Here is a 27,770-nt window from a genome sequence, read left to right as displayed (position 1 = left end):
CAATTGTGGAATGGCTTAACAATCTGTGATTATATGTATGTCATGGAACACTGCTGTTCTATTAGAAACCAGGAGGGATGGGAATTTGGGGAAGCCTGGAAGGATTTGCATGAACTGATGCTGAGTGAGATGAGCAGAACCAGAAGCACATTGTACACCCTAACAGCAACATGGGGGTGATGATCAACTTTGATGGACTTGCTCATTTCATCAGTGCAACAATCAGGGACAATTTGGGGCTGTCTGTGATGGAGAATACCATCTATATCCAGAGAAAGAACTGTGGGGTTTAAACAAAGACCAAAGACTTTTGACTTAGGGAAAAAAAGTTAACTTATTATGTAATTTTGCTATCTCTTATTCTTTATTTTTCTTCCTTAAGGATATGATTTCTCTCTCATCACACTCAACTGAGATCAATGTATACCATGGAAACAATGTAAAGACTAACAGAATGACTTCTGTGGGGGTTGGGGGGGGAAGGAAGCAAGACTAGGGGGAAATTGTAAAATTCAAAATAAATAAAATATTTCTAAAAAAAGAAAAGGATATATAGAGGAAAGATAGTATCTTCTTGTATCATATACTTCTTAGAGATATAAACCTATTAATTTTTTAAAATTTCTTTAAATAGACTTTAAAGAAGTCAAAAATAAAGTGTGTTTGCTGGTTTAGAGGCTACACACACACACACACATACACACACAGTATCAGTCAGTAAACTTTTTTTATTTTTAAAAATATTTATTTTTCCAACTACATGCAGTGGTACAACAATCAACAAACAATGCCATCAACAATCAATTTTTTGCCAATGGTTTTAAGATTTACATTTCCCCCCCTCCCTTCCTCCCCCCACAAACAATTTAATATATGCTATGCATATATAACCATGCTAGGCATAGATTCTTATTAATCATGTTAAAGAAGAAACAAATCAAAATGTGAAAAATATTAGAGAGAGAAAAAGACATAATACATAAGACAACTTTTTTTTTTTTTTTGCAAGGCAATGGGGGTTAAGTGGCTTGCTCGAGGCCACACAGCTAGGTAATTATTAAGTGTCTGAGGTCACATTTGAACTCAGGTCCTCCTGACTCCAGGGCCGGTGCTCTATCCACTGCACCACCTAACTGCCCCTATGAGACAACTTTTAAAAATTGAAGGTAGTAAGTTTTGATCTCTATTAAAACTCCACAGTTGAGGGTGGAGCCAAGGTGGCAGCATGAAGGCAGAAATTCCCAGAAGCTCTTCCTCAAAATACTTCAAAAGCTGTGAAATTATGACTTATCAAATTCTAGAGGGGTAGAACCCACAGAGAGACTGTGTGAAACAATTTTCCTACCCAAGACAACTTGGTAGATTCTTAGGAAAGGTCTATTCCACCAAGACCACAGCAGTGCTGGGCTGGAGCAAACCAGTTCCAGCCTTCCAGGAACAACCTGCAGGGCTCCTGGATCCCTGGGGGTGCCTGGGTCTATGGCAGCAATCTGGGGCCCCATACTACCATAGAGGACCAAGGACCTCCTCACAGCCCCAGGGCAGAGAGGAGTGCCTGTGGTCATTCACATACCAGAGCACAGGCTTTTTAAATCTCCTTTTCCAACTGGCCAAATTTGCTTTTTAAGTCATTCTTCTCTTCATTTGCTATTTGGACTAGTTTTTCCATTTGACCTAAAATGCTTTTTAACATGCTATTTTCTACAGTGTTTTTCTGTGTCTCCTTCACCAAGCTGCTGAATTGGTTTTCATGATTTTCCTGTATTGCTGTCATTTCTCTTCCCAATTTTTTCCTCTGCTTCCGTTATTTGATTTTCAAAGTCTTTTTTTGAGCTCTTTCATAGCATGAGACCAATTCCTATTTTTCTTGGAGGTTTTGGATACAGAAGCTTTGACATTGTCTTCTGAGTGTATATTTTGATCCTCCATGGGACCAAAGTAATATTCTATGGTCAGATTTATTTTTTCTGTTGTTTTTTCATTTCCTCAGCCTATGACCTGATTTATCATACTTCCAAAGCTTTTGGGAGTTTTGAGTACATCCCTCCCCACACACACACACACACCAGGGACCTTAATTCCACCAATAAGACATTGGAGAGAAGTGGTTTTTTAACCAGCAGAAAAACAAAACAGCTCAAAAGAAAAGCTGGTGATGAATGGTACAGGCATTTCCCGAAATGACACAGGCCTCTGGATTTGAACCCATTACTAGATACTGAATTTAGCAGTCTTTCCATTGTATGTGGTTTTTGAATCCACTGAAAGAGTTGTTATGGTGCAGAGAGGCTGAGAGGCCTCTGGAAGGGAAGGCTATATGATATGGAAAGAAAACTGAATTTGGGGCCAGTGTACTTTGGTTTACTCCCCTGACTCAGTGCTATGTATTCACTAGTGTGATCTTGAGTAAGCCATATGATTTGTATGGGCCTTAGTTTACTTATCTTTAAAATGAGGGGTGCTAGACCCCAATAATAGAGGCCACTGTATGGTTCAGTAGATAGAGTTCTGGTTCAAGAGTAAGGAAAATATGAGTTCAAATCTGGCCTCAGATACTAGTTGTGAACAAATCATTTAGCCTGTGTCTTTTTTTAAATTTTTTTTTAGGTTTTTCAAGGCAAATGGGGTTAAGTGGCTTGCCCAAGGCCACACAGCTAGGTAATTATTAAGTGTCCGAGGCTGGATTTGAACTCAGGTACTCCTGACTCCAGGGCTAGTGCGCCACCTAGCCACCCCAACCTATGTCTTTCTTAACTAGCTGGTAAAGAAAATGTCAAACTGCTCCAATCTCTGCAAAAAAACAAGCAAGCAAACAAAATCCATGGATGGCATTGGGGTATTATGGTTCACAGACTCATGAAAAGTTCAACAGGAGTGACCAAGACTCAATAATCTCTAAGGGTTCCATCATGCTCTAAGAGTCTATGATCTTATTAAATTAGCTGCCCTGACTTCACCAGTTAAACATGTTTGGGGGACCCTGAGCTATAGGAAGTGATGTTAACTCAGAGTACTATTAATAAATAACTTGGAAAGAAATTAGGCAGCTAGAAGCTGCAAGCTACAATGGCTACACTAGCCCTCAGGCCTAGCCCTGAACTGTCATGAGCTGGATAACATTCCCCTTTTTTTCTCCTCCTTGTGGCAATTGGGGTTAAGTGACTTGCCCAGGGTCACATAGCTAGTACGTTTCTGACACTGGATTTGAATGCAGATCCTCCTGACTCCTAGGGCTGATGGTCTATCTCCTGTGATACCTAACTGTTCTGAAATGACATTCTTTAAAGAGGTAGGGTCAATAACTGTTGGTAGAACACTATCACATAAAATTAGGGATTTTTTGTTTTTTTCCCCTTTCCTTTCTGACCATTCAGGGTTCATCAGAATCATCTGCAACAAATATCAGAACATTGAAAATGTTCCATATAGCACAAACTATTCACCATGGAGTTTTTTTAAGTGGACATATTAATGACAAAGCCTTATCTCTTTGTATTGTGTTTTATATTTTTCAAAGAACCTCATTCTATCTTTACAGCAACCCTGAGAAGTAAGGAAGTCAGTGGTTGTTAACCCCATATCACAAGTTAGAAAGCAACCAGAGAGACATTAGGTGATGCGAGAAAGTGAGAATTTGAATCCAAACAAGTTGTCCCAGGGAAGGAATTTCCATACCATACCATGACTCTATTTTCCATTATGCTATGCTAAGATCTTGAACCCTCTAAACCCTAGATATAGCCTGGGCACTTCTACAACTCCGTAGGGTAGAAATTAAGGAAGATTTTTATTAAAAGTTAGAGAGTCTAATGGCAAAGGAGAGAATGTGTCCCGTTACAGAACTAACTTACTTCCCATCCTTTCCCCCATGTATCACTTGGGCAGGAGCTAGATGGAGTGTTTTAAGATTGTCCCTGAAAAGATTTTCTCTCCTTCTACCCCATCCCATCATATCCCTGTTTGATAATATGGTTACATAACAGTTTTTTTAGAGTGGTCAGGCCAATCTAAGTGAGTGGGTAGAGAAGGAGGGGATTGGAGCAAGGACCCCATTAGACTTTTTTTAATAAAACAGTCATGTTTACACAAACTCTGGCTGAACCCATTTCCTCTCAGCAGCCCAGCATACTGTTAAATTAGGACTGGGGAAACTACCTCATCCATATTTTACTAGATCTTCCTATCCCCTATGGTGCAGTCCTAACTCCTAACCCAGTTCTCCATTGAACACTCCTTCCCTGACACCCCACTTTGCAGACCCCTCATCTTTAGGGAGTACTAGCAAGATGGGCCTTCCCTTAGAAAGCAATGGGATACCTACTACAAATCTTGGGGAAAATAAGCAGCATTGTTTTAATGAGCCTCAGTTTCTTCATCTGTTAAATGAAGACCTAGACAGTCTCTTAAGATGCCACTTAACCATAAAACTCAATTTGTCTGATTATAATCCTTTTCTAGATAGGAAGACCTACCAGAGTTCTTGTTCATTTTGTAGTGTTAGTGTTCAAGGACGTTTGCCCTACCAACTTTATAGTCTTGGCTATAAGGTTAATGACTTACCTTGGCTATTAAGAACCACTTTTCCTTATTATCTATTGCCTAAGCAAAGGTGACAAAGGCAGATGATGAAAATAAGAACTACCAAGAAGTTTCTTTATTCCTTATTGACACCAAGATCAAATACAAACTCCTGTATTTGTCATTTAAAACCATTCACAATCTGGCTTCATCCTATCTTTCCAAATTACTTTCAAATTACTCTCCTCCAACTAACATATTTTCTTTTTTTCTGTTCAAAAAGTTCTAACTCCTGCCTCTGTGCCTTCTCATGGGCTTTTCTGTATTCCTGAAAAACATTCCCTCCCAGTATCCACCTCTTGGAATACTGTGATTCCTTTAAAGCTCAGTGACAAAGTGACAAAGATGTGTCACTTCCTACAGGAAGCCGTTTCCTCATTTCCTTCTTTGTTAGGTCTTTCCCACCAAAAAACATTTCCCTCCCCCTTATTTAATTCCCCTTCAGAATCAAGTTTTGTTTTTGGCTAGTGACTATAACTTCCCAGGTTTTATTCTCCTTAATTTTACCCATTCTCCAACTCCCCACCTAAACCCTTGTTGAATAATGTAGTTCTACACCAAAATGTGTATGGGTGAGTTTAGCCCTCCTTTGTCCACTTCAGATAACTGTGTGAAGTTCATCTGATGTCCACCCCCTACTTCCCCTTCCTCCATTTTCACATGTTCTTTTTCCTGCAGTACTCCTAATTCTGAGAAATTGTAAATCCCCCCTTCTTCCTCATTTCTTTCCCACTATTCTTTTTTTTTTTAAACTTCTCCTTTCTCAAGACCATCAAACCATAACAAAAGCTTCTCACTCTCCCTTAAGTGTTATTTAAATGCTTTCTGGTCTTTTGGGTTCTAAAGGGATACTTGCTTCTTGTTGTTAGCATTTTATCATCCTTTAGGCCTTTCCAAATTCATACTTGTTTTTGTATTTGACTCTCTTCTTCGCCTTCTGTGTCCCATCTCTTAGGGACATTTTGATTGTCTATTTCCCTTACTGGAACTTTCCTCCTTGGGGACTTCCAGCCTATTTGTCTGTGTTCATGCTTTCTTCTTTGGCAAACCCCTTCTTCCAGTATCTGCATCTTCTGAAGATCTCTTTTGTTTGGCTTGATAAAGGAGTTTATTCTTCGGTTATCTTGGTCACTGTAGGATCTAGTGCTCTTTTCATTTCATTGCTGAAGTATATAGATGGAGAAGTTGGGCTACACTGTCCCTTTCATTCAACCATCTTAATCCAAAATGCATCTATTTGTCTGTATATCTTCACACACACACACACACACACACACACACACACAACACACACACACAGTATAGACTGTATCATTATATATGCTATATAGTACAGATATATCATTTTATATATATGTATAGAGTATATTATTATGACTAGAAGGAGCTATTTCTTTTTTATTTCTTTATCCTCAGTGCCTAAATTCAGTTCTTTATACATAGCAAGTAATTAATTGTTTGTTGGACTAAGTTAAAGAATGACTGAACGAACAACTTTTGTTGTTCAGTCATGTGTAATTCTTTATGACTCTATGTGGGGTTATCTTGGTGAAGATATAGGAGTGGTTTGCCATTTCCTTCTCTAGCTTATTTTATAGATGAGGAAAACAAGGCAAACAGGGTTAAATGACTTGCCCAGTTCACACAGATATCAAATGTCTCAGACCAGATTTGAACACAAGACGATGAATTATTTCTGACTCCAGGTCTGGCACTCTATTCACTGTGCCACCTAATTACTTGAATGAACAGCTAATAAGAGCCTAACTTTGAACCCATGTTCCCCAAATTCCAAATCTATTGTTTTTTTAAACAATCCAGTAAATATGATAAGGGCAGGGAGTTCTTGGTGACTGTCAGGCCTTGTTTCATTGTTCTTACCTTGGAATCAAGCATCCTTTCTGTATTCCTCTATCCTCCCTATCGATGAGAGACTGTGGTGTACCCACATTATATTTTGTAAAAGATCAGATTCCTCAGAGTGAATTAGTCAGTAACTTTTTTTCCTTAGGTGGGTTTACCATCTAAAATTCAGGGATTTTCTGCATTCACACAATTCTAAGAGATCTTAGGTTTCATCTCAGTCAACCTCAGTGGTATCCAAGGAACACAACTGTGGTCTGGAAAGTCAAAAAAGGTGGTGAATGAAACAATAGAGAGAGTCAGAGTCTGTTAACACAGCCTTTACAGAGGCAGTGGGTAATGGGCATTCCATTATTCTTCTCACAGAAAGAGATCTAAGGGTGGGGGAAATGGTCACAAAGTAGCAGAGTGGAAAATAATGAGGATGAAGATGAAGATACAAGATGAAAGGGATACAGAGACAGTAGCTTCAGTTTTCCCAGACATATTCTCTGAAGGTCCAATGTGGATCATGTAGCAGCAATAGTAGCAGAGTGGCAGGATGGAATCGTAGAAATCACTTTGCTATAATTTTCACCCATGGGTCCCTATTCTGTCCTCAGAAATAACACAAAATAAGTCCCCTACAGTGACATATAAAGTCACATCAAGGACTATAACATGAAATATATTTGATAATATATTATAGAATAGAATAGTAGAGGAATTACAATTATTTGTAGTAAATTCAAAATTCAGGCAGCTAGGGGCGGCTAGGTGGCACGCAGTGGATAAAGCACCCGCCCTGCAGTCAGGAGTACCTGGGTTCAAATCTGGTCTCAGACACTTAATAATTACCTAGCTGTGTGGCCTTGGGCAAGCCACTTAACTCCATTTGCCTTGCAAAAACCTAAAAAAAAAAAATTCAGGCAGCTAAAGTAAAAAGATATCCCCATTAGTAGAGGTTTTATAGCCAGTAATTATACCCTGACTTTACTAACCACCTCCTTGCAATAGAACATAGTTGGAGTTTTTTTTTTAAGGTTGACATGGTTGTTTTGTTTTTTTCTATCCTCAACATCCTTACACAGAGTAGACAATTAAGCGCTGTTTAATTTAATTATTGAAAAATCAGTTATACCAATTACAAAGATAGTAACCAGACTAAGATAATGCCTTCACTACTATTTCGAAAATGGATTAAACCCCATAGGATAGATTTTAAATCCTGGAAAGAGGAGCATCAATCCCAAAGGGGGCAGCCTTGCTCTATTTCCAGGAAAAGGCTAGATGTTTGAATGAAGTTGGACATCTGACCCCTAGCTGAAACTAGATTATCCCATAATAGCTGACTAGATAAAGAGGCAAAAGAATAAATATTCCTGCTCTACCAAAAGTAAAAGGAGGAAAGGGCAAAGTAGCTTCATCATCAGGGAATATAAACCTGCCTTCTCAATCGGAGGATCTGCTGGGAACACCCACCCACTCACTCAGTTTTTTTTCTCTCTGTGTTTCTTTTGAATTTCTCCTCCCTTTGAACCTGGCAAGAAGGCTAATCTTTTATTTCTCTTCTTTAAAAAGTTTTTTTTTTCTTTTTTACCTTCAGTTCCCATGGTATGGTACTAATTAAGTTCTTCCCCTCTTTGAGGCCCCAGGGCAGTGGAGAGAAGAGGAAGATAGGTCCTGCTGTGTGTGGGGCCTCTACCTCATAGAATTCCCAGCATAAGGTCCTCATTTTTGTGCTTTAAAGTCAGGAATTTTGTGTGATTGAAATGTAGGCAATTCCATTCATGAAACTTTGAAAAGTGACTGGCATTAGATCAGCCATATTTTTTAAAAAGAGTATGGATTTTTATGGTTTGTGTGTTGTGTGTGTGTGAAAAAGAAGAAAAAAACTTAAAATTTTTCTATAAGTGGCTAATTTGGGGTCCATTTTGCTCAATAAAGCCAACAGAGTTTCTTAGTCCCGTGTATTAACTCTGACCTCACAGCTACCTCTCTTACAATCAGTCAAAATAATCTCAGAAAGTGACTGGCACATCCTGTAATTTAACTGAGAAGGAGTAGTAACTTGGATACAGTGACAGTGCTTCAACAGTGATAGCCTAACAACCCTGACCAGGTACATCATGTCTAAGCAATATCCCTGAATATTGAGAATTGGTGACAGCATATGCATCAGTAGATGAGATCAAGCAAATAAACAGAGAAAAGGCGACCTCAGGAAAAGATCCCAGTCCAAAGCCTGAGGAGTTCTTGAAAACAAGCAAAGAGATTTCTAGGCGTCGTGAGCTACCTCCTTTGCTGGAGCATTATAAGCATGGACCCTCTTCCCCTGGACTCTGTATGTACTTGTTGGAGAGTATGTCACACAGATTTGGTTGGGGGTGGAAGAAGGAGCATTTTTTTTTAAATCAACTGTTCGTACTCTCACTTTAACAAAATATTTCTATAAGTTAAATAATTCTAGCTGACTGCTATTACCTGATAATAATAGGGTACATTGACTAATATCAGAAAGATATTAATATCTTTATGAACTGTAATATCAGAAAGATCTCCCTTAATCCCTAAAAGGATTATATAACAACCTTCCTTTTACTTGCCTGGTAAATGGGGATTGGAAAAATAGCCTCCGGGTTTGTTTCTTCCCAATTAGAATCTGAGTTCCTTAAGGGCAAGAGCTGCGTTGTTGCCTTTCTTTGTAATCCAGTGTTTACTGTATACACTCATATATAGTAAGTGATGGATAAAAATGTTTGTTGACTGTCTGACCACCATTTCATTTTATAGATGAGGTCTACAAAAGTGACTTGACCTCAAGGATCACCCAAATGGGACCCAATACTAGAACCCAATACTAGAACCTATGACTCCAGGCTGCTAATCCAAGGTTCAGAATGGGAAACTGAATTTAATATTTGACCTGGAATTTTTTAGCTCCCTTAAATGTTTATTTGGTTTTGACTAATCTACTCAAATCTCTACAGTAGTCCACAAACTCACAGCCTGCCTCCTTAATGTCTGGAATTGAACAGATTCATCTCTTTCTGCCTGGACTAGCAGATGCTGTCCCTGTTCAGATAGGAAGAAGCAGAGCTCCAAATACCGAGTAGCAAAATTTCTTGTTCCAGAGGTCCAGCTGTGTAGATGTGGAAATAAGAGTTATTTCTTAGTCTTTACACACACATTTACAAACTCACAAAACCAATTTCTGATGTTGTCTATTTTAAAAGAATTTTGTGGTTGTTTAATCAATCATCATAGCAAACTTTTTAGATAGTCTACTTCAATAAAAATTTTTTGAAATAGATCTTGGCAGTTGCTACATTAAGGCAATAGCCCAATTCATTCTATGCTTTAAAAACCCATGAAAGGATGGTAAATGGTAATGATGCCTCATATACCACCTTTTACTTTTTAAATTTAAATTTTCTTTTTTATGTGACCTTAATAATCATCAACAAATAAACCTTTCAGTCTAAAAAGATCAAGAAGAAGCTTACGTATAAAACCATGCTATTCTGCTAATGGTTCATTTTTAAAGTATATATTGAATTTAAATGGTAATAATAAAATTGCCTTCTGATTATTTTTTGAATATTGACTTTCTCCCACCTTCCTTTTCCCTTCTTCCCTTTCTTCTTTCTTTCTTCCCTTCCTTCCTCCCTCCCTCCCTCCCCTTTCCCTTTATAACTTGCCCTTCCTTGTATAATAAATAAATTTGGTCAAGCAAAACAATTCACCACACTGACCATATCTGATCATGTGTGTTATCTCATTTTATACCTTTTGTTCAGAGGTTATGAAATTTTTTGATTGCAAACAGCTATCATTTTTTAAAAAAGTTTGAGCAGATATTCCAATATGTTCATATAATTATTTTAAAAATTATAGTTTTGTATTTACTAATTCACCTTAATTCATTATTTAGTTTTAATGACTGTCACAGCTAAAAAAGATACCTCAAAAAGATGAATAGCAAAAAATGGAAGAAATAAACCATTGGCTGTGCTTACTAAATCATGATTTTTATTTTTTTCAGCCTCATCTAACAATTATGTTAAGATTTTTATTAGGTAGTAAATTTCCACCTTGTCTAATGTCAACCAGTTCTTTTTTTCAAACTATTTTGAAGATGTTGCATTATTCCATCAAAAATTACTTATTAAATATTTATAACCAGTGATATTAAAAGCTCCAACTGAATCTTTTCATTTGGAAGGTTTTTAAATAGGTTAGAAAATTTTTTTCTAGGTTTTAAAAGTGGGTAGAAATGATTTTCATAGGAATTGTTTTCGGTAACAAAATCACATAATGATGGAAACATTTTCAAACATCTGCTTGCAAAATGTTTTCTACATAGCGTGAGTTTTTACAGAAAGCAGTTATTGTCTCATTCATTGTTAAAACGTCACCTTTGTCTGACATCCAAAACATATAAGGAACTAACAAATATAAAACTCCAAAAGCGGAGTGGATTGGAGGCTAAAGGAGATGAACAAATATTTCTGGAAAGAAGTACAAACTATTAACAATCACAGGAAAGATTATACCAAATAACTAATTATAGAAAAAAATGGAAATCAAAATAATTCTGATTTCATCTCACATTTAGCAAGTAAGCAAAAAAAAAAATAATACAAAACCAACAGGCATATTGTAGGAATGGTCAGTGTTGGAGAGGTCATGCAAATATAGGCACACGAACATATTATTGGTGAAGCTATGAATTGTTCTTAGACATTCTGGGAAGTAATTTGGAATTATACAAAGACAGTAGCTAAAAATGTCATACCTTTTGATCCAGAGCTCTCATAATCCCTCAATGGTCCAAAGATAGAAAGGAAGACCAAAATTTTTATAGCATCTCTTTTTATAATAACAAAGAACTGAAAACAAGGTGTTGCCCATTGAGTAGGGAATAGCTAAATATATTGTGATTTTATGAATATGATGAAATATCATTGCATTGCAAGAAACTGAATGTGAGGAATATACAAAGTGATAGAAAAACTTTTTTGAACTGATACAAAGTGAAGTAAGCAAATATTGGAAATACCCATAATGACTATAGAAATGCAAATAGATAAATAATAATAAACGTGAAACTGCTATATAATCAAGCTGGACCTAGAAAAATAGATTGGAGAATATATTTTCTCTTGCAGAGTTGGATGACTATGTAAATGGAACACTTCATATACTATTAGATTTAATAGATATGTTGGTTAATTTTATTGAAGTTGCCTTTTTTGACCTTTTATAGTCTTTTACTATAAGAAGTACATTATAAAATAAAATTATAAGAGGTATATTGTGGAATATTGTGAAATGAATGCTGTTGTTTAGTCATTTTTTTCACTTGTGTCTGACTGTGACTTAGATGAGGAAATTGAGGCAAACAGGATTAACTGATTGGCCCAAAGTGACACTATTGTTTAAGTGTTTGAGACTGAACTTGAACTCAGGTCTTCCTGACTCTATCCACTATATATTCTATATACTACCCATTGTGCCATTTAGCTTCTCTAACAAAGAAATAACATTTGTGAAATTAAGATGAGATGTAAAATTCCAGTAGGTATAAGTCCTTTGAAAGCAGAGATTATTTGTATCCTTATTTCTTGACATATAATAGGGATTAGTAAATGTTTGTTGCCTGGGGGGGGGGGATGAAGGTAATATAAAACATTCTATAAGCAGTCTTTTAAAATATTTACTTTGAAGGTTAGAGTATGGATGTATATTATGATTTCAAACTATCTGCTAATTTACACTAATGAGAGCCACTTATCACAGAAAAGATCAGCAAATTTGGGACACTTATCTTTTGTAAAAGAAAAATAAATAACATTTTTAAGTTTGACATTTCTCTTAATTAAGCATTTTGCAGAGATATAACCAGCAAACCATCATGTAGAAAAAATGTTGTCATATGTATTTAGGGGTTAAAAGGTTTTGGAGGATTTTTGTTTATTTTGGTAACAGTTGCCAAATAAAAACTTCATTGAGTCTGGAAGCCAGTATCGATTTTTGCAGTATATTGCATATGTTGTAATTTTTTTTCAATAACTATCTTAATGTTCCTGTGACTTGCTTCATAAATTTAGAGATTCAGCTATGTTGAAACCAAATAGACGAATATCTGAATTGACTTTGAAATTCCTCCACTAGTCAATTTAAATGTTTGCTTTGATCTTGGGAAATATAAAAATAAAATGTTCTCTCAAGGAGCTTATACTCTGTCAGGGGAAACACACACACATATGCATATATATGGAATATAGAGATCATGTAAAGAGTATATTTGTAATTTCATTGATATTACAAATCCCCAAGATGCGAAAACATTTTCCACCAAGGCAGGTCAGTTTGTCCTCAGCAATTTATAATCTTAGAGGATTTCCTTGAGCAGTGAGAAATTAAGTACTACACAGCCTATATGTGTCAGTGGTAAAAACTTGAACCCAAATCTTCCAGGCTCCAAGGATTATTCTCTTCACACTAACTTTTTATAAAGAATATAGGAATACTAAATGAATTAAAGGTAATTGTATGCCTTGTGCGATAGGGAAATCAGAAAAGATTTCATATAAAAGACTGAGCTGAGTGTTAAAGAAAACCAGGAATTCTTCAGAGATGAAAAGGAGGGAATACATTGCAAACATGAGGCAGAGCTATTAGAGGCCTGGAAGCAGGAGACTGACAATCTCATATGAAGAACAGTAAGAAAACTGGCTTAGCTAACCTGTAGAGTGCAAAGGGCAAAGTAATATTCAATAAGTCTAAAAACCAGGTGGGGGATATGTTATGAATGCTTTTCAGTGTTGAAGAGGAGTTTTTTTTTTTTTATTAAATCCTAAAGTAAATAGGGAATTCCTAGAGTTCAATTTGAAGGAAGTGAATAGTCCAACCTTTATTTAAGGAAACTTCCTTTGGAAGTAGTGTGGAGAAACAAATGGAGAAGGAAAAGACTTGAGGCAGAGAAAATTAGGTGAGTTTTGCAATACTTCAGGTGAGAGGAGTTAATGGTCCGAAGTTAAGGGGATGACTGTGTAAGAAGAGAGAAAGAGACAGTTATACGTGATGTGGGGGGAAAAACCCCAAGATTTAGCAATTGGAGATAGAGGAAAGTGAAGAGTAAACAAGTCAAGGATGACACTAAATTTGTGAAGGTGGGGACCATAAGAATAGTGCTCAGTGATAATAAGGCAACATAGAAACTAAACTCATAGGAACTGATTCTCCAAGAGAGAAAGTATTGATAACAATAACAATAATAATAGCTAGTATTTAGATAACTCCTGTGCTAAGCACTTTACAAATATTTAAACCTGCAGCAACTCTAGTAGGTAGAAACTATTATTATCCTCTTTTTACAGCTGAGGAAACTGGGACAAATAGGTTTGTGTCTTGCCTAAGATTAATTTCATAGTTTGTAAGAATTTGAGACAGGATTTGAGCTTAGTTCTTCCTGACTCCAGGCCTGGCTACCTCTGAGGTAGAGAGGAGAGTACAGAATTTAACACTAGGATATAGATTTATGTGACAGCAAACATTCTTTGGCATCTGTATGGAAGATAAATTGGAGAAGGGAGCTAAGAGACAAGGCGACCAGTTGTGGTTATGGCAATAGTCTTCTCAGCAGAACATAATAACTTGTTTCTATCTATAGCATATTAAACTTTAAAAAGCACTTTCTTCACAATAAAGGTATTTCTTCTAGGTATTTGTAAGCATATTTTTTTCCAAGAAGTCCTGGTTTTGACCTACTAATCTTTCTTCCATTGACCTTAGGTGATTTATTACATTCACTTTCTTTGCTCATTTCAGGGCTTTCCTCCTCAATTCACTCAAACCTTCTATACCCACTCTGCCCCCTGATATTCTTAGCTCTTATTCCTTTCAAAAATTTATTTATTTTTAACATTGATTTAAAAAAATTTAGTTCCAAATTCCCTCGCTCCTTCCCATTCCTCTGCCACCCATTGAGAAGGCAAGCAATATGAAATCAATTATACATGTGAAGTCATGCAAAGTATATTTCCATTTTAGCCATGTTGCAAAAAAAAGCAAGAAATATAAAGAAAGCTTTAAAAAGTGTAGTTCAATTTGCACTTAGAATTCATCAGTTCTCTCTCCAGAGGTGGACAGCATTTTTCATCATGGCTCCTTTGAAATTATATTGAGTCATTGTAGTGATCCAAGTAGCTATGTATCCCTTCCACAGATAATCATCATTTCAGTATTGCAGTTACTGTGTACAATATATTCTCCTGGTGCTGTTCACTTTGCATCTGTTCATATAAGTCTTTCTAGGTTTTTTCCATCCTATGATCATAAACCACAGCTTTTTTTTTTAGCCATTCCCAAATTGCTAAATATCCGCTCAATTTCCAATTCTTTGCCACCACAAAAGGGCTCCTATAAATTTTTTTGTACAAATAGGTCCTTTTTTTCCTTTTCTTTGATTTCTTTGAAATACAGATTTAGTAGAAGTATTGCTAGGTCAAAGGACATACAGTTTTTTAGTCCTTTGTCCATAGCTCCAAATTGTTGTCCAGAATGATTGGATCATTTCATCTAGGCTCCTTTTCCTATGGACCATTTCACTTGGAGTAAATTCTTACTTCTTTGACTCAAAAGAAACTGTGCAGCAGACTGCAAAATAGATACTAAGAGACTTGATTGTAACCAAGGAAACCCTAAGGAACTCTGTCATTAGCACTATTCATCAGCATAGATTTAAGATACTTAGTCCAGATGAATGACATAATCACCTACAGAAAAAACTAGCTGTTGAGTTTACTGTCATTATCAGTAAACTTTGAAAGAGGAAAATGTTGATTGTTTTGTCTTCAAAAAGGGGAACTTTTTTATTGATTGTTTTATTAACCAGATCAATACCCCTCTTGTTGGCCTCCTTATTCACTTGTGCCTTATTTTAATGTTCTATCACAACACAATTCTAGTATCAGATGGAATAAAGTCTAAGCGACACGACAGATTAGTTTTTTAATCTATTCATATTTAGAAATACTTCTTTAAAATAAAATCAAAATTGGTTTTATAAATCAGTCAAGTAAGAAATAAGTAGGTCATTAGTTTCCTGTTTCATTTGCAGAGGCAAATTTTTTTTTGTTTTTATTTTTTTGCAAGGCAGTGGGGTTAAAGAGACTTGCCCAGTGTCACATGGATAGGTAATTATTTTTTTTAGGTTTTTTTTTTTGCAAGGCAAATGAGGTTAAGTGGCTTGCCCAAGGCCACACAGCTAGGTAATTTTTAAGTGTCTGAGGTTGGATTTGAACTCAGGTACTCCTGACTCCAGGGCCAGTGCTCTATCCACTGCACCACCTAGCTGCCCTGTGAGTATTTTTTAATTGAGAAACATCACAAATTGTAGCTTATGAAGTTTTTATCCACAAATCATGGATCTGAGTATAAATCTGAAAACCTTGCATTGATTTAAAGTGATGTTTAAACAAGTGTTCGCTGTTTCAGGGTGGCCTTTTTATTATAAAATTGATTTGCCTCATCATCATTATTACTAAGAAAATGTCAATTTCCTCTTTTAGTTCCTTTGAAGTATTTGACAGGAAAAAGCCAGCAGATTTCACAATAGTTTAAAAATGACATCCTCAGAATATCACACAATTTTGCAAATAGCCTTTTTAATGGAATATATATGTATCTATATCTATATTGATATATAATTTTTTAGATATTTTTTTGCAAGGCAATGAGTTTAAGTGGCTTGCCCAAGGCCACACACCTAGGTAATTATTAAGTGTTTGAGGCCGGATTTGAACTCAGGTACTCCTGACCCCAGGGCCAGTGCATGGAATACATTTTTAAACTTGATCATCAAAATAACTAGAAAACTTGTTTGTATTATGTCATTCATATTTCTTTAAATAAATACTTGATGATGAAGCATGCAATATACTCAAATTATACAAGGGTCCACTTTTTAAACTAGTGCTTACTGAATTTTGTTCTGGCATTGATTGATGTCAATTTAGAGTCCAATATAGGACTTCCATACTGTATCATTTTTTTATTTCTAATTTCACTGAAAATTGATTTAGCATAGAATTGCCAGATAACAAATCATTTCTAATGAGTTTCAATAATGAAATTTTCAACAATGCAAATGTAATCAAATGAGCATTTATTGCTTTATCCATATTTAATTCAAAAAGATTTTGATTTCTCAACTAATTATACAACTCTTTGGACTTGTGAGTAGTTCTCTATAAATTGTGTGCTATGTGTAGCTGCATATAATTTACCAAGAATCATTCTAAGTATATTTATTATTTCATGTAGAACCAACATTTCTCCCAGCAGATGGGGCTTTTGACACTAAGCACTTATAAAGCAACTTTACATTATACAAATGATCCTTTATTGTCACATATGTGTTTTTTTTAAAGTTTGGTTTTGCATATTAATAACATCTAATTGTCTAGGCATGGTAGTCTGGGCTACTAGGATTCTGTAACTAGAATTGCTTGACTTTGGGAGTTTCTGAGCTACAAGATACCTAGAGCCAATCACATATCTACAGTAAGTCAGTATCAATATAGTTAGCTCCAGGGAATTGAGGGCTACTACATTGCTGCCCAAGGAAGGGAGAAACAGCCTAGGTTAAAAAAAAACATTTAGAATAGGGGCGGCTAGGTGGTGTAGTGGATAAAACACTGGCCCTGGAGTCAGGAGTACCTGGGTTCAAATCCGGTCTCAAACACTTAATAATTACCTAGCTGTGTGGCCTTGGGCAAGTCACTTAACCCCATTTGCCTTGCAAAAAAAACCCCTAAAAAAACATTTAAAACAGGTTAAAACTTGGTGCCCATCTTTATTGACTTCAGACTCATGATTGGTGGCTTCATTTTGAGCTTGGGTGAGACAGGGAGATCTGGCCTCAAAAATAAACAACACAAAAATGTAATTTTGGGGAAAGGAAAGATTTCTTTTCTTATTAGTACAATATACATGAACATTATCTAATTATTAGGTTTCATGCTATCTGTAGGCAAAGGAAAAGTATAAAAAACAAATACAATGGTCCATTGAAAACCATACTTAGGAATCAGTTAATAAACTAGGAATTTTATTCTCTGGATATGGGATTTTTTTTCTTTTTCTGAATTTCCATCATTTTTATTGATTCTTAACTTTGCTTGTTCTAGTTTTATCCAGTCTAATGAATTATTTAAAAAAAACTTTTTTCTTTTATGTTTTTCCTTTCCCCTTAGTTCTAATTCCTCGTTTACATAACTAATATGTAAATATGTTAAACAGAAATGTAAACGTACAGCTTTTACTTGATTGTTTGTTGCCATGGGGATGGGAGACTGAAGGGAGGGTGGTAGAAAAATATAGAACTCATAAATTTGCAAATAGATGAATGTTGAAAAATTATTATTACATGTAATTGGAAAATTAAAAGTTCAATTAAAAACTGGTTTGCGTTTATTCATTACTAAGGAATATTACTTCACTTTTAAAAATTGAGACAGTAAACATTTTATATAGAAATTTAATTCTTGGAAATTTCAAATGATTTTCTAGTTAATTCAATTTTTAAAAAGTTATTGTTTAGGGGCAAACTACCTTTTTATATTGTTTACAAAATGAATCAAATTGAGAAATAGAGCAGATATTCCACACAAAGACTGTTTAACTTTGAAATTATTTGCCTAACTTTCAAATATAGTAAGCACTTCATTTGAGCCTGTGCTGATACCTATGGACATAAGCTAATGCAAATTTAACTTCAATTTTATATATTGAATTAAATAATCACAGTGCCATTTACTGGAAGTTGAAGTAGTCCTATTTTTGTTGACTTTGGTCTGAATTTTGCTTTCATTGAAAAATGTGAAAGTCTTTTTGTAGGAGTTATACTAAAAAATACCCAGTTCTTTTGGAGGCCATTGTAATGGCATGCTTCCCTAAGGTTATACAGTTAACTAGTGGCAAAGGTAGAACTAGATCCAGAACCTTGTTATCAGATTTCTAGTCTAGTGGGGTTTTTCCTATTCATATACCTGAGACACTTTCAAATGACCTTTATAGAAGGGGCTTGTGGCATTCAGTTTACATGTTTTCTCAATTTCAACCTTACTGCAATATCTTACTATGGTAGCCCTCGGGCAGTTACCACTGTCATAAAAGTCTATTATCTGCTGACCCATGGTGACACCTGGGGGAGACAATTATAGAGTACAATCTAAACACCTCATTACATAGGCCTCCAGTGAAGTAAGATGAGTAGGAATAAACTTTTGAAATTTCCAGTGGGGTTGATTTATTATAGTTCTTTCTACTCCTACTGAAGAGCTTTAAAATTTCATTATTATTATTATTTTATGGCCCCCTTAAAAAAGAAAATAGTTATTGCAGTTTATCTGGGTGAGAAAACAGTGGCTGCCTCTTGCCAGAGGGATAAAGTACAAATTCTTCTGATATTTAAAACTTTTTATAGTCTGGCTCTAATAAAATCACAAAAATGGAGTATTGGAAGGGGCATCTGCAGTCATCCAGTGTAACCCATTCACTGGTGTATACCCTACAAATTATCATCCAGCTTTTTCCTAAAGACCCCCAAGAAAGGGGAACCCACCACCTAATTTAAAGGCAAGCCATCTACTTGTGGACAACTCTAGTTGTTAGGAATTTTTCCCAACCTCATACTAAATTTGCCCCTTTGCAACTCTTACACATAGCTTCTGGTTTTACCTTCCAGTGCTAAACAGAACAAATCTAATATCTCCTATAATGGATATTTGAACACAATTATCATGGGTCCTCCCTCCCATCCTCTCTTCCTTCACCCCTTTAAGTTTTCTCTAGGCTAAATATTCCCAGTTTCTCCAACTGGTCCTGATAAACTCTATACTTGAAATACCATATCTTGCATCTTTTTCTCCTTTCTCTACTTATACAGACACCCTCAGAACTTCTTACCTAAGCTATTGTCTCTTAATTAGTATTGGTATCCCTATGTCATTCCCTCTCTCTTTTCCAGTTCATCCTCTACACAGCTGTCAATGGAAGTATATTAAAGAACCCATTATGGGGTATCTAGGTGGTACAGTGGTTAGAACACTGGTCCTGGAATCAGGAGGACCTGAGTTCAAATTTGACCTCAAACACTTAATAATTACCTAGCTGTGTAACCTTGGGCAAGTTACTTAACCCCACTGCCTTAAATATTTAAAATTTTAAAAAAGAAATTATGTTTCTATCAAATCTATCTACCAAACCTAACACTTCATTATTACTGTCAAGGGAAGCACCAAACATCTATTCACCAAGAATGATAAGCTGTGGGTCATCCTTCCCTCCTCACTCTCACTAGTCCCAAATCCAATAAGATGTCAAATTTGGTTTTCAACTTTTACACCATTTCACACCTATGACTTTTCCCTTTGTTTACACAATCGTCCTTAAGCTTCTTTCACCTAGACTACAGAAATAGTCACCCAATTGGTAACCCTGATCTCTGAATGCTTTATTTGATGAACTCATCTGTTCTCATGGGTTCAATTATCACCTTTATGTACATGACTCCTAATTCTAGTCCCACATCACCAACTCTCTACTGAATATTTCACAATGAATAGGGATTTCAAATTCAAAGTGTCTGAGGCAATGCTCCTCATCTCCCCTCTCCCCCCAATCCTACCCCTCTTCTTAGCATTCCTTTTACATGTAATTTCTGAATGCTTGAAAATTGACTCATTATTTCATCTGTCCTTCATCCTTTCTTTTTTGAAGAAAACCAATGACTACATGAAGTTAGGGTAAAAAAATGATGTCTAGATTTGTGCATGAATTTGGATGTGAGGCAGAGTTGTACTAAGTCATCAGCCTTGCTCTCTCTTCCTCAAAGTTCCAGGGAGAAGTGGGAGAATGTGGTCTGTAGTATCAGATGTAGCAGATTGGTCAAGAATGATGAGAACTCAGAAGAGTCTATCATATTCATCCATTAAGCAGTTTCATTTGATTAATTAGATCAGAAACCAGATTACTTAAGGGTTGAGGAGTAAGTATAGAGGAGGCAGAGGCTTTCAAGGTTTTTCAAGGAGTTTCACTGGGAAAGAAAAAAGAGATATAGTCACAGCTTGAGGGAATGGTCAGTGATTGATTAATGCTGGGAGATGAAGATAAAGAAGTCATAGAGGGTAATAGGAGTGACATGAACAGTGAAGCTCACATTCTCCAATGGATATTGCAGAGGGAGCTGGTTTAAAAGTATGAGACTTCTTTATCTGAGTAGCTGGTAGAGGTTGGTTGGTGGGTTAGTAATTCCTTCCCTCCCCAAATTGGGGTTCACCCTGAGCCTGAGGGGTATAGGTGCTATAAACTAGGCCGATGTATTCAGTTATCTGTAACAATCCTGCTAAAATGTAATTGAGAAAATAAAAATACAACAGAACATGAATAATGTGAATAATATGTGTTTTTCTGAATCAATATATAGGGATATTGAATTCCTTATGCATGACTGAGTGACCCCTGTTTCTTTTTAAAGTTGAGAAAACCTTTCTAAGGTATAAACTAAATAGTTACTAGAATTAATGGAACTTGGAGATAAAAATTCAAGCACTTTAATGAAACTTGGCTCCATAATGTAATTAAAAATATTCTAAGATACAATGTATATAGTAAAGGTAGGATATCATCATCCTCTCACTCATATTCTCCTCCTCAGTATCATCCTCACTTTCATTCTTCTCATGTATTCTGTTAGTTGTCCAATCTTGTCATTTCTATCTCCATAGCATCTTTGAAATATGTCCCTTTCTCTTCATTCACACAGTCAAAACCCTAGTTAAGATTCTTTTTACTTCTCCCCCAAGACTATGGTGATTTACTCTAATTGGCTTTAAATCATTCTGGTTTCAGTCACCAACGTGATATTCCTAAAAGTCAATTTCCTCTCCCCCCACACACTTACACACAGACACACAGAAACACAGACACACACATGTGTGCACACACACACACAATTTAATGACCTCAACTGAACTTTATAGGTACCATTATAGTGTCCCATTTATGGTCAAATATAAACTCTGATACTTAAAGTTCTTTACAACTTTTCCATCTAGAGCTAAGACTCTAAAAGACTTCTTTTTGTTTGTTTAATTTTTTAAATTAAGAACTGAAGGAGGAGGAAGCTGATGATTGGAGTAATCCAGGGTTCAGATTTGGTAAAGTGTGATCTGTGTCAGGATTAAGGGTTCAAGGGGAGTCCTTTAATATTGAACTAGGACCATTCGGTCAAGACTTGTAAAGGAAATAAAATGAGGACAGAAAAGGAATAATGGACTGGGAGAATACTTCAGAATATAAGGACTAGGGGGCACAGTGCATCCGATGGAGCACCAGCCCTGGAGTCAGTAGGACCTGAGTTCAATAAATGTGACCTCAGTCATTTAATAATTACCTAATTGTGTGACCTTGGGCACTTAACCCCATTGCCTTGCAAAAAACCAAAACAAACAAACAAACAAAAATAATATAAAGACTAAAGATCACAAGGAATCAGCCTTAAGACTGTCCTCTCTGTATATTTTCACTTGGTGACCATATCAGCTCCTATGAACTTTTTTATCATTTCTTTGTATATGGACTCACAAATCCTTTCTTTCTTGAATTCAGTTCTACATTACAAACTTTCTATTTGACATTTTAAACTATATACCTGATAGGCATCTCATGTCCAGAACAACTCATTTCCTCTAAAACCTTTCCATGTATCAAACTTCCCTATTCTTATCTAGGGTATTATTTTTCCAGTCTCCTAGATTGACAATCTTGGCATTGTCACCTGCCACTTGCTCTCACCATATTTCTAAAGAATTTCCAAATCTTTTCATTTTTCTTTCCACATTTCTCTAAAATCATTCCTTTAAAAAAAACTATTATGCCCATTTTCCTCCTCCCTTCTTAACTCAGGCCTTCTTTGCCTGCCATAGTTTACTGATTGGTTTTCCAGTGCATCAGTTCCCTTCTCCAATCAATCCTCCACAAGGATGCTAAAATCATTTTCCTTAAAGATCTGGAAGTATTACTACTATTTATTCAATAAACTCCAATCTCTCTATGTTCTCACCAGAATAAAATTTAAACTCTTCTTGACTTTTCAAGCTCTTCACAAATTTTTTTCAATCTATTTATCTAACTTCATTTACATCATCCTTCTTTCCACTCTGGCATCAGGTGGACATTGCTCTCATGTATCTGAAGAGACTAGAGGGCTGTATATCTTTCCCATCTAAGTATTTCACCATCACTCCCTTTTTAAGTAACCCTCCTAAGTATGCAGTGGGTAGTGAGAGAGTAGCTTCTATTTGAAGCAAGAACTCAGAGAGAACTTTGCTTATAAAATCTAATCCTCTGCCTTAAGATTAGCTTCAGACAAAATTGTGAAATAAGTAGACTTACTACCGCCTCCTTTTTTTTTTTTTGCCTCTCCCTTCCTCTTCCTTCCTGCTTTCAGCACCTCCTGTCCTTCCAAATTGCTATTTGTTTCTCTTTTGGCCAGAAACCCTGATATCTTCCCCGGGAGACTGACTTTTTTTGACTAGATAAGAGGCCTTTATTTCTTATATTCTTTTTTTGCCCCATTTCTTACCTAAACTCAATCACTGAATGGGCACTGCCCCAGACAAACTGAGACTTGTAAAGACCTTAGCTTAAAAAAAAGTCAAGGTTTTCCACTGCATCCATAACCATCTCCAGTTATCCTGAATTATATCTGGCCGCTGGCCCCAGGTATATCTGGAGGAGAAAGTGAGTTTGGTGACTGAGCAGATCTTACTCAAATCTAATTTACTTCCTTGTCATGCCATCAATGAAAGACAAATATAATCATCATCATCTTTAAGGGAAGAAATAAGATTAAGGTCATGCATATAATTGTATGTAAACTGTAACATGAGGTAGTATAAGTGGGCCAAATCTATTCATGTGCTGACTTTCTTAAACTTAGAAAAAAGGCAGTATGTCACTATATTATTTATCCAGTGAGGGAGTATTTCATATTGTCCACTAGGTGGTGCTCTGTACAAGACACCAATATCTCAATCTCATCACTTTCTATTATCCTTTGGGAGGGAACTTTCTACACTATCAGAGAAGTTCCAAAATGCAATGTGGAGAAATTGAAAATGAACACTGGTTGTGTTCTGAATTTTTCTAAAGTATTGTTCTTAACCTGGAGCATGGGAACTTGTTTTTTTTTTTAATATTTTGTAACCATATTTCAATATATGTTTCTTTTATAATCTTAGCATTTTATACATTCTGAAAAGTAGTCATAGTTTTTTAGACTTCCAAAGATTTTAAAAAGCCCATACTTGTTGGGCATGATATGAAATATTGTACTCAAATATTTTAAACGTGGAAATTATGATTGTACCACTCAAAATCTCTCTCCCCCCCTTCTTTTGGGGGGGGAGGCAATGGGGTTAAATGACTTACACAAGGTCACATAGCTAGGTGTCTGGAGGCCAGATTTGAATTAAGGTCCTCCTGACCCCTGGGCCAGTGCTCTATCTACTGCACCACCTAGCTGCCTATCTCCCCCTTTTCTGAATGACAACCCTCCCCATCACACTTCCTTCAATTTAAGCAACAGCATTTAGCAAAAATGAAAGGAAAAACATGGTGAACACTCTAAGGTGGAACCTTCTGCACCAATCAGAGCAGTTCCTTGCTTGAATCCATAATTGACATGTTTTCCCCACATATGAGATTTCACTTCTTGAAATTGTTTTTCTTTTGCTAACTTTCATCATTCGTATCTAGCTTCATTATTTCTCTGCTTCCAGTTGGATGCATTTTCTCTTCCTAGTCTAGTATCTCCAATTGGTCAGTGAAGGGGAAGGGCGGAGAAAGAATCCTTTCCTTCCTCCTTCTCCTTCCAACCCTCAGTTTTCCTTTACAAGGGCATGATTCGATCCCTAGTCTGGCTCCAAATCTAGAAATCCACATGTTCTAATGCTGGATTTGGCTTGCTGTTTTAGACACAGCCCCAAGGGGGCACAATTGATTTTTTCAGTCATTAACAAGGAAGTTTATGTGATATGATTATCCTTTATTCAGTGGCCAAAGCCTTCTGTATAATTCTCCTAATTTGACTACAGACCTATTCACATTTTTCAGGGAGTTGTAGGAAAATTCCTTAACATCTATTTTACACTGTGATTGCATTGCTAATCTGATTGATTCATTTTGTGCCTATCAGTTGAAGTGTGATGGAAAATTTCTTCCTTAGATTAATTACATTCACATCCTTCTTACTGTTAGTCAGCAGTATTTGTTAAGTGATCTGCTGAGTCATTTCACATCCTACAATCCATGACCCCATTTGGGATTTTTCTTTGATAAAAATGCTGGAATGCTTTGCCATTTTCTTCCAGATAGTTTTACAGAGGAATTGTAAACAGGTTCTTGTAAACAGGAACAGCATTCAGCAGCTTCCCCAGAATCGCACAGCTAGTAAGTATCTGAGGTTGGATTTGAACTCCTTTCTCCAGGAGGACCTCCAATGCTCTATTCTAATAATATCTTATTAGGTGACTGTTATGTGCCATATGCCATGATAAGTGCTTGAGTTACAAAGGAAGGTAAAAAAAAAACCCAAAATAAAAACCAATCTGATGGAGGAGGCCACATTCAGGTAATATATTTACCAAATAGATTGCAGGTAATCAACAGAGGGAAGGTGTTAGCATTAAGTGGGAGTGGGATAGGCTCCTTGTAGAAAATGAGGACTTTAGCTGGAACATAAAGGAAATCAGGGAAACTTGGAGATAGGGGTAAGGAGGGAGAGAATTCCAGGCATGAGGAGCAACCAAGGAAAGTTCTCAGAGTTAAAAAATGGAATGTCTTCTGTAAAGAGGGCCATACCAGAGTATGGAAAGGAAAGTAGGTACAAAGACCTGGAAAGATAAAAGGTGACCAGATTATAAAAGGACTTTGAATGCCAATGTGATTGCATTAACTGAGGTGGGGTGGGGCTTGAAGCCCTTCTTCCCTCATACACTTATACTTCCTTCTGTGGGTCTTTTTCCTGCTACCAAAGTTGTCTCCCTTTAGGCCTTTTCTCCCCAGAGTATAAATGGACTAGTCATTCATTTGGAATTTTCCCCTCCCAGTTATAAAATAGATGAATGAATGTATCAGTCATGTGGAAGAAGCCCCTAGATCTTTAAAAGCTGACTGCCACCTCTCAGTCTTACTCATCTGTAAAGTGGAGCTGGATCAGACAACCTTTAAGGTTTTAGGCCTTCTAGCTCTAAATTTAAATTTGGAAGTAGCTTGAGGGATTATATAGGTGCTTGATGAATGTAGTGCAAACCTCTTTTTTGATAGATGGGGAAACTGAGACTCCAATTGGTTATCCAAGATCATACAAGTAGTTGAGAACACACGTTCTTTGATTCCAAGTCTACCCACTCTTTCAATTCTATCAAAGTGTGAGACACACCTACACCCACACAGAAAAAAGAGGGGAGCAGTAGCATTCCTCTTTGGTCATATTACTTAGTTAACACCCCACCCCACAGCCTGGTTCCCCAGCCCTGCAGAGGACTTGGCAGAGACAAAAGAAGATTCAGGTCTTTTCTGAGCTCTTTCCTAGTGTTGGGAGAAAAAAAAAATGCTACATAAAAGCAGTTTCTTCCTTCCGTCTTTCAGGGATCACTCCTTTCCAGCCAAGTTTTGCTCCCCCTTGCAGCTGCCCATTGACTCTCTGTACAGCTCGCCTCCCTACCTCTCTCTGCTGCACTCGGGGAGTCTCCTTGTTCTGAGCGTCCACAAAGCCCCTTTGATCATCTACTAGGCTCCGAGCCATGTGACCCAGGGGTGGGTGGGACTAGTCTCTCTACATATCCAGTGGGATCCAGAGTTACCGCTGCTTGGGTGAGTCTACACAATCCCTTTGTTCTTTCTAATAATTCCAGTTGTTACCTTATGGGTCTCTAGGACCTAGACTTCCCCTCTCTGGCCAGAGGCTACCAGGGGGTGGGTGAGGTGGGGGCCGGAGACAGGTAGAAACCTGGGGTTTGGTGAGCTTGCTTTGCAGGCAGGGTAGTTGCACTGAGCAAAAAGCAGGAAGCTTTGTGCCTTTCATTCTGGAAATGAGAAAGGTCAGCAGAGCCAGTTGCAAGACAGTTTAGCCTACTTTGAGGACTGTCCCTGCAGCCGACTGAGTCACTGGAAGATGGGGGAATTTGGTTTCAACTCTAGAACCAGATTTTTCTGTAGCAGGAGAGAAGAAAAGGTCTTTGTATGATTGTAGCTATCTCTTTGTAAATATTTAGCCAAGTAAACTGAGTAGTTTAATTTCTCCTGTTGGGATTTTTTTCTTGCAAAATATTTCAATTTGGAAGTGGCTTGTCTAGCTTTCTGGAGTATAAGAAAGCAAGAAAAACTTCCCAACATTAACTAGCGGGTCGATTTCTTACCTTTTGGAGCAAGAGGAACTTCAACTGGGGAAGTTTTTAGAGAGGGGTTGTTTTATTTTAATTTAATTTGACTTTTAAAATGCCCCTAAGCAAAAAAGGTCCAGAGATCTTTGTTCCCTCTTCTTTTGAATATTTGTGATGACTTTCTTGCTAATGTGCTTTTCTTTCTGGGAGTGAAGGACGAATGGGTTTTTCTGTTTTGTCTTTCTAGGGAGTTAGGGGGGACGTGTTTGCCTAGCCAAAGTGAATCTCCACTCACTTTGAGGTTGTAATGAGGAGGGGGGCACTTTGCCACATGGAGCTGTTTAAAGGAGTATAGATCAGTATGAGCAGAGAGTGCCATCTGCTCTTGAAATTCAAATCCAAATGTCCTGAGGTGATTCATTCATTTTACAACATGTTATTAATTCCACTTTTGTATCCCTGGTTCTTTCTGACATAAAATTGCCATGAGATTTCAGTAGGAGGTTTAAGGGTGGCATCTCCTTGTTTGAAATTCCTTTCTTTTGGAAGAAAAAAAGACACTGCCATTGATGGGTCTCATGGTCTCTTGTAAATCCAATGTTTTCACCAGATCTTCCCCCTTTTACCTGATTGGAGGTCTTAAGAAGACACCAGGTGGAACTGCTTTGGGAAAATCTGATAAATTGGAGGAAGGTAGTGAAAGAACATGCAAGTGAACTATTTCTATTATCCAGTTTAACTCCCTTCCTCCAAGGACAAGTCCTACCAGAGCAGCCTTTAGGAAGGAGCTGCAGAAGCAGATTCCTGCTCAATATAAGTAGGAATTTCCTGACCTCTGAAGTTGTTCGACTGAAGTAGTGAGGTGACTGTTCTTTGTTAGGGGAGGTTTAA

General features: G+C 36.8%; 1 protein-coding gene across 6 annotated transcripts in view; it reads left to right on the top strand.

Annotated features, from left to right (window-relative positions):
* SEPTIN9 (septin 9) overlaps positions 1-27,770 on the top strand; it is a 406,717-nt gene that overhangs the window by 293,805 nt on the left and 85,142 nt on the right. The window contains exon 1 of one of the 6 annotated variants that reach the window (XM_074225080.1): positions 520-26,370. The exons of the other annotated variants lie outside the window; for them this stretch is intronic. The gene's annotated coding sequence lies outside the window, so the exon portion shown is untranslated. Of the gene's footprint in view, positions 1-519; positions 26,371-27,770 lie in introns of those variants that run through there. 6 annotated transcript variants of the gene reach the window in all.

Source organism: Macrotis lagotis, chromosome 2, assembly GCF_037893015.1.
Source record: "Macrotis lagotis isolate mMagLag1 chromosome 2, bilby.v1.9.chrom.fasta, whole genome shotgun sequence".
In the NCBI taxonomy this organism is placed as follows: Eukaryota; Metazoa; Chordata; class Mammalia; order Peramelemorphia; family Peramelidae; genus Macrotis; species Macrotis lagotis.
This window is presented reverse-complemented; position numbering and strand designations above follow the sequence as displayed.